Raw genomic sequence first — 12,124 nt, forward strand, 5'->3', positions numbered from 1 at the left:
TGTAGAGAGGAAGATTACATCTGGAGGCAGGGCTAGGAGCTGATTAGGTAGAGGAAGGAAACAGCATTCTAGATCTGGAGCTATATCGATGGTCTGTATATCTTTTTATTTGTTTATATTATTATTACTTTTTAAAGTTTCCCTTTTAAACAAATTTTACTTTAAGTTCTGGGATTACATGTGCAGAGATGTTCTCTATATCTTGACGGGGGTTTGGATTACATAGATGTATATGTCCATCAAAATTCATTGAATCATAACACTAATGATTTGTGCATTTCACTCTAATTGAATTTTATTTCAAGAAACTAGTTAAACAAGTATCGACTTCTAGTTAGTGATGTACTTTCCTAAATGCTTAGGGGTAAAGTTTACTGAGGTCTTCAACTTTAAAAGGTATCATAAAAATAAAGGTGAATCAGTGGATGTACAGACAGATGGATATTAGATAATAGGCAAAGAAGCCAATATAGCAAAATGTTAATTTTACAATCTACATGGAAGGCATTTGAGTGTTCATGATACAATTATTTCAATTTTTCTCTATGTTTGAACAATTTTCATAACAAAGTGTTAGGAACTAAAAGACTTTGCTACTACTGCATTCCAAAGAATTTTTAAAATTGTTGACGACATAATTGCTAGTCTCTGTCCCACCAGAGACTGGTGTGAGACTGGGTGTGTTTTTTATATTTTATCACATGGGACAAAAGGCAAGTCAATAACATCAGTTTGATTCAATTTCAATTTTCAAGGCCTATCCCATAATATTTCAGCTCAGATTTGCAGGTTGAATATCTAGAACAAAACAATGCTGGCCACAGATTTCTTTTTCTTTCTTTCTTTCTTTCTTTTTTTTTGTTTGAGACAGAGTCTCCCTCTGTAGCCCAGGCTGGAGTGCAATGGCGTGATCTCGGCTCACAGTAACCTCTGCTTCCCGGGTTCAAGTGATTCTCCTGCCTCAGCCTCCCGAATAGCTGGGATTACAGGCACACACCACCATGTCCAGCTAATTTTTGCATTTTTAGTAGAGACAGGGTTTCACCATTTTGGCCAGGCTGATCTTGAACTCCTGAACTCAAGTGATCTGCCTGCCTTGGCCTCCCAAAGTACTGGGATTACAGGCGTGAGCCACCGTGCCCAGCTGTGGCTGTGGATGATAGAAAAAGATTTCTATCATCAGATTTATGTTATTAGAAGGCTTTAGAAATAGGAGGAAATACTGTCATTTTTCTGCTTTTAACCTTAAACTTAAAATAAATCATTATTTAACTATATCCCTTAAAAATATTTCCCTTGAAATTATTTCTTGCTTTCACCAAAATATGGTATCATTATTTTCAGCAGTAGAAAAGTACAAGAACCAAGGGAAATCGTATGATTTAATTTAATGTGGTTAATTCTACCTTGGAATTAAATAAAAATACATATCTTCTGGCTTTGGGAAAAAACAAAACTAGGACAAATAAACCAAACATAGCAAAAGAGAAGAAAAGTATTCTGAGGGGGAGTTGTTCTACAAAACGGAAAATTTTCCTTCCCTCTTTAGCCATTTTTTTAAACAGTAAAAAAAAAAAAAAAAAAAAAATCTCCAGGAAAGAACAATAAGTAAAATTTCTTAACTGTGGCAATTAAATATTACATTTCTAGTCAATATGTATTAGTGAAAAAAAGAGTTTTGAGGTAAATAAAATAGGGGATTTATAAAAACTTACCAGAAGCATTCCTGTTCCTGAGAGTGGCTAGGAAGGAACCCGTGAGTCCGATTCAGACAGAGTCTTCAGTGTCTTGGGATTCCGGACTGAATGGCCTGTGTCTGTTAACAAACATTTTCACTGAACGCTACCAGGCCATGAAAATGTAGGCGCTTCCTGATGCCACTTCACTAACCAAGGTTTACTAATCTCTTAGCTGGAGTGTTAATCAGGACTTGACCAAGGGGAATCTATACCTCTAAAAAGGAAATCTTCCCTTCTGAAGGATCGAGAAGGAAACAGGAAACTAATGAAACGTAGTTATTTACTTTTGCTGTCACCCAACCGGCTGTAAATACCACTACTATACACAGTTCTGAGCAAACAATGATTGTGCTTTGGCTGACGAACAAGAAATTCAACAGGTGGTTTATAGGAGGGACGTGTCTGAACACAGGTCAATTTCTATAGTATTCCTTAATGTCTTTAATGATAACAGGCAAGTCGAACGCATGAGAGTTTGGTAAACAATTAACTTTTCAACCGCAGTTTATCTTGGGACTTCACAGCTACTTGTCAGCTTTTGTCTTCGTTATTTATTTATTTATTTTTTGAGATGGGGTCTTGCTCTCTCTCCCGGGCTGGAGTGCAGTGGCATGATCTCGGCTCACTGCAAGCTCAGCCTCCTGGGTTCATGCCATTCTCCTGCCTCAGCCTCCTGAGTAGCTGGAACTACAGGCACCCACCACCACGCCCAGCTAATTTTTTGTATTTTTAGTAGAGACGGGGTTTCACCGTGTTAGCCAGGATGGTCTGGATCTCCTGACCTCCTGATCTGCCCGCCTCGGCCTCCTAAAGTTCTGGGATTACAGGCGTGAGCCACCGTGCCCAGCCTTGTCTTGGTTTTTATTGTTGTTTATTAAATGGCCCTTTTGCTCTTTACAATAAGGAGATCTTATTCCTTTGCTTTTTTTTTTTTTTTTCATTATTTTTATTTTTAGTTTCTACTTTTAGTTCAGCTGCGAAAAATAAAAAGGGAAGAAGTGAACTATCAGTAACAGTAAGGATGAGGGCTGAGAATGAATTCCACCTGGACCACTTGACCACGTGTTGCAGCCTGGATGTCCAACATTTGTTGTTGTTGTTTTTTTTTTTTCTGAGACAGAGTTTCACTCTGTTGCCCAGGCTGGAGTGTAGTGGTGTGATCTCAGCTCACTGCAACCTCCACCTCCCAGGTTCTAAGTTATTCTCCTGCCTCAGTCTTCTGAGTGGTTGGGATTACAGGCACATGCCACCACACCCGACTCATTTTATACTGTTAGTAGAGATGGGGTTTCACCATGTTGGCCACACTGATCTTGAACTCCTGACCTCAGGTGATCCACCTGCCTTGTCTTTCCAAAGTACTGGGATTATAAGCGTGAGCCACTGTGCCTGACCAACTTTTGTCATTTTTTAAACTCTGAGAAACAGTTGTCTCCTCCCCTTCAGTCTCATGTGAAAAAAAAAAAAAAATTAAGTTGACATTTTAAAAATTCACATACATACTGAATGTATAATTATCTAGATTTTTAAAAGTTCTCTAGTTTATAAAATCTGGAATGTATAAAACTCATTTCTCGCCATATATTAGAAATAGCACACTGGTGTCTAAAAAAGCAAGAGAGGCTGAGATAGGGAAACTCATAGAGCATGTTAGTCATAGCAATATAGGGTTCTATGGAATTCTAATATCAACCTCCTCACAGTAATTCATGCTGAAAATCGTCAGCACATTTGAAATAGAAGGAATCTTCCTCAGTCTGATAAGGAATAAAAACCTAGAACTAACACCTTACTTAAAGGTGAAATATTGAATGCTGTCTTCCTAATGCAATAGTACCCACAAAGCTTACTGGAGAGTGTAACCAGTGCAATTAGGTGTGGCCTTCCAGCATTTCCACATAGCAGTTTATTCCTTTTGCTTGAGCTTTCTGGTTTGGGGAAAATACACTACTTCTTGAAGTAGTCCTTTCCATCTTTTTAGAGTTATGACTATGAGAAAATATCAACTTACATTAAAGCAAATTTTGTTTCTCTGAAGTTTCTACCAACAGAGTTTATTTTCACCCTCCAAGGTACACAGGTGTTTCTACTTCCTCAAGAACAACTGGCATATCTGAGGGCACACTGTCCGTGTGAAATGTAGATCTGCTAGTTCGTTTACTTGCTCTTGCTTATGTCAGAAACTCACATCTCCTAGATGCCCTTGTTCTTTTCATTTAGATTGTTTACAGTTTGCTGAGTGTCCATGTGGAAAGTGTGGTGTCCAGAAGCTTGTGCGGCATCCACGAGGCTTCTGCTCAGCACACAACAGAACAGGAAATTGCCTCTTCATTCTAGAAAACATTCTTTCCTTAAACAGGACATATAACATATAATTGTAACATTCTATATCGTGTAATTATAAAATATAATGATAATGATAATTTCTTTATACAATGAATTAGTGTTTCCACTTTTTTTTTCTTTTTTTTTTTACACCTGTTGCGGGAAGTCAGGGACCCCAAATGGAGGGACCGGCTGGAGCCGTGGCAGAGGAACATAAATTGTGAAGATTTCATTTTAATATGGACATTTATCAGTTCCCAAATAATACTTTTATAATTTCTGATGCCTGTAATCTCTTAATCCTATTATCTTTGTAAGCTGAGGATGTATGTCACCTCAGGACCACTGTGATAATTGTGTTAACTGTACAAATTGATTGTAAAACGTGTGTTTGAACAATATGAAATCAGTGCACCTTGAAAAAGAACAGAATAACAGTGATTTTTAGGGAACAAGGGAAGACAACCATAAGGTCTGACTGCCTGCAGGGTCGGGTAAAAAAAGCCATATTTTTCCTTTTGCAAAGAGCCTATAAATGGATGTGCAAGTAGGAGAGATATCACTAAATTCTTTTCCTAGCAAGGAATGTTAATATTAATACCCTGGAAAAGGAATACATTCCTGGGGGAAGACTATAAATTGTTGTTCTGGGAATGTCTGTCTTACGTGGTTGAGATAAGGACTGAGACCTGCCCTGGTCTTCTGTAGTACCCTCAGGCTTACTAGGGTTGGGTAACTCGACCCTGGCAAATTTGTGGTCAGACTGGGTCTCTGCTTTCAAACCCTATTTTCTGCTATCAAGATGTTTATCAAGACAATACGTGCACCGCTGAACATAGACCCTTATCAGTAGTTCTGCTTTTGCCCTTTGCCTTGTGATCTTTGTTGGACCCTTATCAGTAGTTCTGCTTTTGCCCATTGTCCTGTTCCCTCAAAAGCATGTGATCTTTGTTAGACCCTTATTAGTAGTTCTGCTTTTTGTCCTTTGAAGCATGTGATCTTTGTACCTACTCCCTGTTCTTACACCCCCTCCCCTTTTGAAACCCTTAATAAAAACTTGCTGGTCTGACACTCAGGCGGGCATCACAGTCCGACTGATATGTGATGTCACCCCTGGAGGTCCAGCTGTAAAATCCCTCTCTTTGTACTGTCTCTCTTTATTTTTCAGTCAGCCAACACTTATGGAAAATAGAAAGAACCTATGTTGAAATATTGGGGGCAGGTTCCCCTGATATACACTTGTTGCAGGTAATCCAGATTTTCTCTATTCTGTATTAGTAAAGATGCTTTATTTGAAAACAAATGTAGTTCCTTACATTCCTGTGTCCTAAATTCTATTTTAATCATTTCTGTACAACATCAAGTCCATCTAACTCTGTTATATGATGCATATCTCTCTCTCAAAGCTTTATGTATTTCACAAATTTCATAAGCCTATTGACTTGATAACACTGTGAAGTTACTGGTACAACTGTTAAAAAGATGAATGCAAGACAGCACTAGACATCTACAATTTGATTTAAATGTATTAATTGGCATTCTTTGGTTATGATACTCAACCATTGTCTTGTGGACATTACTATCTATTCAATATTTCTATGTAATCACACATCATTATAAAGACACTATCAAGGCATCATTGACAGCCAGTTATGCTATTGTGTTGATCACTGTAAATTATCTCTAGAAAAACAAGACTGGGCCAATATCAGTTGTTCTTGATAATGCATTGTGGTCTTAGTGATCACAGCTTTCTCTTCTAGAAGTTTGTACATGTTTCTTTTAATAGTGCTCAGTCTCTGAGGATGAGATATCGCTCATCTTCAGTTAGGGGACCTGGAATCTTTGGTGCTGAGGAGGTAAGGTGGGTGGTGATCTTTTGTTTTCTCTGAGAGTAGAATCCTTTCTGTAGTTGCTATTTCTCTGGATGTTTCTTTTAAGACAGTTTCTGGACCTGGACCCTAAACAAATAATTTGGTTCTGTGTCCCTCTGTGTTTTATTTCAAGAAAAACTTACTTTAACATGTGGTACAAACAAGACCTATAAAGAATAGCAAAGAGTTTATAACATAAGTATCTGAAAGCAGCACAGAGCAAATATTCCTTGGATATGAACTTCGTTTTAATTTAAATTTTATACCAACAAAGTTCAAATTTTAAAGATTCAAAAAGATATACAGAAAAATTCTGTTGTTATTTCTATTTTTCAGCCATCCAGTTATCCTTACTAAAGGTAACTAATGTCTCTAGTTTGTATGTGTATGTGTCTTTCCAGAAACATTTTATGCATGTATAATCTAATATGTAAAAATATTCTGCTTTTTTTTAGCCGAGTATTTTTTAGCACAAATAGTAGATTTTTAAAAACATTTTTTGTATTTGATTTTTGCATTTGATACATCTTGGAGATCATTCTAAGACATAAACCCTATAAATAATTATGAGGGTTTGTTCTTTCAAATACCATATTAAAATGTTTTTCCCTGTGCTGTACTTACTTGTTTTTATTTTAATAGGAAAATACTATTAAATACCACTTCAAAGTTAAAAATATTCTAAAAGTTAAGTTAACATAGACCACTAGATGGTGCCGTCATCCCAAAGAAATAAAATATGTGCATTGTTTTAAAAACAATTTGGCCATCTAAGGAAAAAAATCTGACTACTGTAGAACTGTATAAAACAAAAACTAATAGCCGGGCTTCTAAGTTCTGTGTCCCCAAAATAGTCACTAATAATTGAGATTTTTCTCTTCCTATACTGTTTGTGTGTGTGTGTGTTTATGCTCTTTTATAAAAAGTATCTAATACCGTACATTTTGAAACTTTTTTTCTAGAAGGCTAATATATGATGGAGTTCTTTCCATGTCAGTACATATACATTGATTTCATTCTTCAATGAAATTTGGTGAATAAATTATTTTAAATGATCTGAATGTTATAAAATATGCTATAATTTCTTTCATCTCTAACAGTAGGTATTTAGGTTGTATATAGGTTTTTGCTTGTGCAAACAATGATGCAGAAACTATCCTTGTATATTTATTATGGTGTACTGGCTATAGACATCTCTGTTGGACATGATTTTCTTTCAGAACTTTAAAGGCATGATCTTCTATTGATTAAAGCTGCAGCATTGCTGTTGAGTAGTTAAATATGCCATTTGGATTTCTGATTCCATTCAAGTCCTTTGAATTTGATATGTTCACTTTCTATTTACACCCCTCCTCTCCTTCTCCACTTTAAGAATTGTTTATTCACTCCCACAGCTCTTAACACTCTTGAGGAAAGTCCCCATTGCCATTCTTTTTTCCCAAACACTGTTTTGGGCCTCCAGTGAGCCCTTTTAGTCCGAAAACTTGGGTCCTTCCAGTCTGGAAAATATCCTTGTATTAGTTCTTTGATAGCTTCTTCCCTTCTGTATTCTATTTCCTCTTTCAAGAACTCCTATTATCCAAATGATCTACCTCCTAGATAGATTCTCTGTTTTCAAAAAATATTTTTTCCCGTTTTTTTCTTTGTCTTTTCATTCTACTCCTGCATTTTATCCTCAACTTTATTTGTCAACCCTTCAAATAGCTTCTTATTTCTGCTATCATGTCCTTAATTTAGTAAAGCATTCCCACTTTTCAGCAAGGTCACCAACCCTCCTGGTTTGCCTGGGACTAATAATTTTCCTGGGATGTAAGACTCTCAGAGCTAAAACTGAGACAATTCTGGGCAAACGGGGATGGTTGGCCACTCTACCCCTGGATATTCTTTGTTGGTAGCAACTTTTTTCTTGCTTGAAATATTGTTTTATCCTCAAGCTTGTTAACTATAGGTTTTTTAAGTCTTTGTTTTTCACAGTGTCATGCAATGCATTGACTCTGTTTTCTTTGAGTTCTTTTGATTTACTTACCTTAGTCTCTCCTTTCATGCTTGAGACTGTTTACAAATGTCTTGTGATTTGTAACTGGCTAATCATATTTAAGAGTGTTGCCTGGAGGCACTTCAAGAGTAGTAGGGTTCATCAGCTGCTGGGTTTTACTATAGGGGGATTTGAGAGGAACCTAGGCATAAGAGTGTGAGATTACTGAGTATTAATCTAGAGCTCTTTTTTCTTGGACTCATCATTTTCCAGTTTCCCCACATAGAAAGCCTCCAATTTCTAGCTGGGCAGGCATCATTCTCGGGTGTGGTGGTTGGAGTAAGTGGAAAAAAGGGACTGGAGTGGCCTTTTTCTCAATATGGCACCTCATTCCATTCATTGTACTTGATGTCTCTGGGGCTATGAGAGGTAACAATAAATTGTTGCCTTAAGCATCTAAGTTTGGGTTGATTTGTTACACAATATTAGATGCATACAACAAAAATTGTTATTGAAACTGGGATGCTGCTGTAATAAAGGCTTAAAACTTGTGGCATTGGCTTTGGGACTAGGCAGCAGGCAAGGGGCAAATAGGGCCTTGAGGAGACTGTAAGTGACAACCTGAGGGACAGTAAGGAATTACCAGTGGAAGCTGGAGAAAAGCAGATCCTTGTTATACAATGTTAGAAAGTTTGGTAACAATGTTGCCAGAAGAAATATAGGAAGTCGAAATGAACTAATGGGTTTGGTTAAGGAGATGTCCACATAGAATACTGAAAGTGCCACCTTCTTTCTTTTAGCCTCTTATGCTAAAGTAATGGCTAGAGAGAGATGAACTTTAAAAAAGGTAGGGGGATGGGGAGGGTACCGTTACTGTTAAGTTTTGAACCATTTCCAGAGAGTAAAATTTTCTCAAGAAAAGGCAGGTCAGGCACAGTGGCTCACGCCTGCAAACCCAACACTTTAGGACGCTGAGGTGGGCGGATCACCTGAGGTCAGGAGTTCGAGACCAGCCTAGCTAACATGGTGAAACCCCGTCTTGGCTAAAATACAAAAATTATCTGGGCATGGTGGTGTGCGCCTATAGTCCCAGCTACTCGTAAAACCGAGGCAGGAGAATCACTTGAACCTGGTAGGCAGAGGTTGCGGTAAGCCGAGATTGTGCCACTGCACTCTAGCCTGGGCGACAGAGCAAGACCCTGTCTCAAAAAAGAAAAGAAAAAAAAGAAAAAAAAAAAAGAAAGGGCTTCTGGACAAAGAACAAATCTAGGGCGTTTCCAGTGTCACTGATGTGATGTCAGGGTGAAAATAGAGTTAAGCATGCATCTGTAACCACCTACTGAGATTTCAGAAAGACTCAAGAGGGTGCCTTGTCGATCGTCTCAGGTGAACAAAGTCCTAAGGGCATTTGACCCAAAGAACTGTGACTCTTGGGCCATGGTAGTGAACAAGGCCTGTCTTAAAGAGATTGTGTGTGTGGCTTTTGTATAAAGGAGTGAAACCCAGTGAGATTAATAGGGAACTTGTTAAGTTTTTAAGAGGGTTGTACCATTAGAAGTACAATGTGCTTGGATTGAAAGGACAGAAATAGTTCAGAAAGAAAGAAAGTTTTTAGAGTTCCCAAACTTTTTAGTTAGGAAGCAATTTGAGAAAGCTATTAAGTTTTAAAACATTAATCATTTCTTAAAAAGAAAGAAGATTGATTCAAAATGAAGAGCTGAAAGTCCAGAGGATAGAACCAAGAGCCACAGGAATGACTCCCTTATGAAGAAACTAGTGACATAAGCCTGCCAGGACTTAAGAATTGCTGTAAATCAGAGTACCTGCTATGTGTCTTCTGACTAGTCCCTTTGCCCCCATCTTGTTGTTTTTGAGGAAAATTGTTGTTTATTATATTTCTGCACCATCATTGCATGTAGTGTGTAGACACTTAGTACACAGTTCTTCAGCCTGAGAAGAGACATATTGAAGAGTTATACCCAATGAACTGCACCTGCAACTGTACCTGGGTCGGATTTAAATGAGTAGATCCTAGACTTTGAGCTGATGCCATATCATCATAGGGGTCTTGGGAATGGTGACAAGCCCATTTTGCTAACGGGAAAAATGTAAATTGTGGCGACCAGAAGGTGAACCTTGGTAACTAGTATCCAAAGATGTCCACCATCGTTTTCCTCCTGTGTGCATATGCTGTATCTTGTATCAAGAAGTAGGGTCAAATTACCCTCTTCTTGAATCTGGGCTAGACTTAGTGACCTGCTAGACCAATAGAATGTGGAGAGAAGAGATGTTCTGGAACATTGGAAACTAGGCCATATGATGTCTCACAGCTTTTGCCTGTGTTTCTTAGGACACTCATTCTTGGAATGCTCCCATGTAGAATCTAGCGGTCGTCCTATGAAAAACCCAAGCCACATGGGGAGGCCTTGTGTGGGTGTTCCAGTTTACAGTCCCAGCTATCACTAGCATCAGCTGCCAACCATGTGAGTCGGCCATCTTGGATATCCATCCTAGATGAGCCTTTGGATGATTCTAGCTCCAGCCATCATTGGACTGCAATCACATGAAACACTCTAAACAAGAATTACCTAGCTGAGCCCAGCCAAGTCACAAAACCATTAGAGATAATATACATTTTTAAGCCCCTACGTTTTGTGGTTGTTTGTTGTGCAGTAGTAGAAAACTGGAACACTCATGGAAATCTTACTAGTTTCAGCATGTCTGTTTATTTTTGTGCCAGCACTAAACTGTTCATCACTGTAGTATTTTAATACATTTTAGGGCTGGTTTCCTATTATTATTGAGCCAATATACCACATAGGTTTGATGTAGAGGCTCTGGAGTCAGATTACGTAGATTTAGATTTTATCTCAACCACTTGTAAATGTATCCTTGTATGTTAACTATTCTGTGCCTCAGTTTTCTCATTTATAGAGAAAGTATGATAGAAATATCTACTTCACATTGTAGTTTAGAGGAATTAATGAAATAATGTAGATAAATGTAAATTAATAGAGTGTCTAGCAATTTATCAGGGTTCAATAAATGTTAGCTATGATTATTACTCTTTTTCAGATTTTTCTTAGATCTTAATAAAGACATCTAATCTTGAGATTGTTATTTTATTAAAACATTCCCTCTAAGAAGTTAATTAATATTTTTCTATCTCATTACTTGGTAAAATGCCTTTAAGAGTGCTTTAATGATTGAAATTATTTAGACTGAATATGTTAAATGAAATGTTAGTTTAGATCTACAATTCTGTAGTTTTATTTTGAGAGAGAGTCTTGCTCTGTTGCCAGGCTAGAGTACAGTGACATGATCTTGGCTCACTGCAGCCTTGACCTCCTGGGCTCAAGCCATCCTCTCACCTCACTCTCCTGAGTAGCTGGGACTACAGGGATGTGTCATCATGCCTGGCTAAATGTTTTGGTATTTTTTATAGAGATGGTGTTTTGGCATGTTGCCCAGGATAGATCTACAATCCTTTATAGGAAACTTATGGGTCTAGATGTGCTTTATATTCAGATATTTCTATTTTAGACAGTTTAAATGATAGATAACCCTACATTATGTAAAACTCTCAAAGGGGGATTAGGAGAGCACCTGGTTGTCAAACACAGTAACAGTTCTACAGTTAACCCTATGATTCCTTAAGAGGAAAAAACAGTAATTTAAAGCAGCCTCACATCAATACAGATCAAGTTTTATTACCAAGTGAATTCAGATTAAGTCATTTTTGAATGCAAAATGAGTTATGGAAAAACATTCGTATTTCACCACTTCTTAAATTTTAGAATTGCAGATAAGAGATTGTGGACAAGCACACTTTCTATCTGTGTGAGATCTGGGGATACAGACTAGGAGGTTAATGGTGCGTCCATAGTAGCTAAAGTGCAGAAGCAAATGGACTTACCCAAGAAGGTAGGCAAGGTGACTGGGAGCCATCAGCATGAGTTTCTTGCTGGGTTTCTGAGAACATTCATTCTTAGAAACCACATGCTTGTCCTTTTTTCTCAATTTTTTTAAATTCCTCATGAGATTATTTTTTTTCTATAATAAGAGCAAACTAATAGCTACAACAAATTCCTGAAGTTCTCTCTTGCAAAACAATATAAATACTGTCCAACTTAGAATCAGAGGTAGTAGGATATAAATCAAATCACTTAAACCTGATATTCATCCCTGAAGGGTCTGAGAGAAACAAAAGA

General features: G+C 37.6%; 1 long non-coding RNA gene across 2 annotated transcripts; it reads right to left on the bottom strand.

Annotated features, from left to right (window-relative positions):
* Positions 1-3,056: 3,056 nt before the first annotated feature.
* On the bottom strand, positions 3,057-11,218 carry LOC101010955. Of its 2 annotated transcripts, XR_002522289.2 has the most exons (4): positions 10,049-11,218; positions 9,737-9,863; positions 7,965-8,115; positions 3,057-4,089 (listed from the first exon to the last, which is right to left on the bottom strand). It is a non-coding gene; the product is annotated as an uncharacterized LOC101010955 (long non-coding RNA). The 2 variants fall into 2 exon arrangements; XR_002522288.2 differs by having other exon boundaries at positions 9,737-11,218.
* Positions 11,219-12,124: the final 906 nt, after the last annotated feature.

This window comes from Papio anubis, chromosome 3, assembly GCF_008728515.1.
Source record: "Papio anubis isolate 15944 chromosome 3, Panubis1.0, whole genome shotgun sequence".
Taxonomy (NCBI): Eukaryota; Metazoa; Chordata; class Mammalia; order Primates; family Cercopithecidae; genus Papio; species Papio anubis.